This window comes from Tupaia chinensis, unplaced genomic scaffold (genome assembly GCF_000334495.1).
Source record: "Tupaia chinensis unplaced genomic scaffold, TupChi_1.0 Scaffold138674_1, whole genome shotgun sequence".
NCBI lineage: Eukaryota > Metazoa > Chordata > Mammalia > Scandentia > Tupaiidae > Tupaia > Tupaia belangeri.
Window position 1 is genome coordinate 356,138 of NW_006198567.1, and position 859 is coordinate 356,996.

Sequence of the window (859 nt, forward strand, 5' to 3'; positions counted from 1 at the left end):
AAAAAAAGATAAAAACATATGATAATGTCAATCAATGCAGAAAAAGCATTTGATAAAACACAACATCCCTTCATGATTAATAAACTCAGCAAAATTGGCATAGATGCAATGTTTCTCAACACAATAAAAGGCATATATGAAAAACGGATAGCTAACATCACAAAGAATGGGGAAAAGGGTTAAGCTTTTCACCTAAAAAGTGAAACAAATCAAAGCTGCCCACTTTCTCCACTCCTTTTTCATATATAACTGGAAGTCCAAGCCAATGAAATCAGACAAATAACTAAAATAAAAGGCATTGGGGGGGGGTGCAGGAGAATATGGAGGTCTCCACAGGAGTTAAAGTTCCTCATAATTTTCGCTTGTTGGAAGAACTTGAAGAAGGACAAAAAGGAGTAGGCGATTGTACGGTTAGCTGGGGCCTTGAAGATGATGAAGATATGACACTTACAAGGTGGACAGGCATGATTATTGGGCCACCAAGGACAAATTATGAAAACAGAATATATAGCCTGAAAGTAGAATGTGGACCTAAATACCCAGAAGCTCCTTCATCAGTTAGATTTGTAACAAAAATTAATATGAATGGAATAAATAATTCCAGTGGGATGGTGGATGCACGGAGCATACCAGTGTTAGCAAAATGGCAAAACTCTTACAGCATTAAAGTTGTCCTTCAAGAGCTACAATGTCTAATGATGTCCAAAGAAAATATGAAGCTTCCACAGCCACCAGAAGGACAAACATTCAACAATTAATTTTAGAGGCTCTCAAATTTGTCTTAAATCAACAACCTTCTACTCATATAAATGTCTTAATTAAATATCACAATGCAAATACCCACATATTAAGTAAAAGA

General features: G+C 35.7%; 1 pseudogene; it reads left to right on the plus strand.

Annotated features, from left to right (window-relative positions):
* Window positions 1–320: 320 nt before the first annotated feature.
* Window positions 321–785, plus strand: LOC102490704 (ubiquitin-conjugating enzyme E2 variant 2 pseudogene; annotated as a pseudogene).
* Window positions 786–859: the final 74 nt, after the last annotated feature.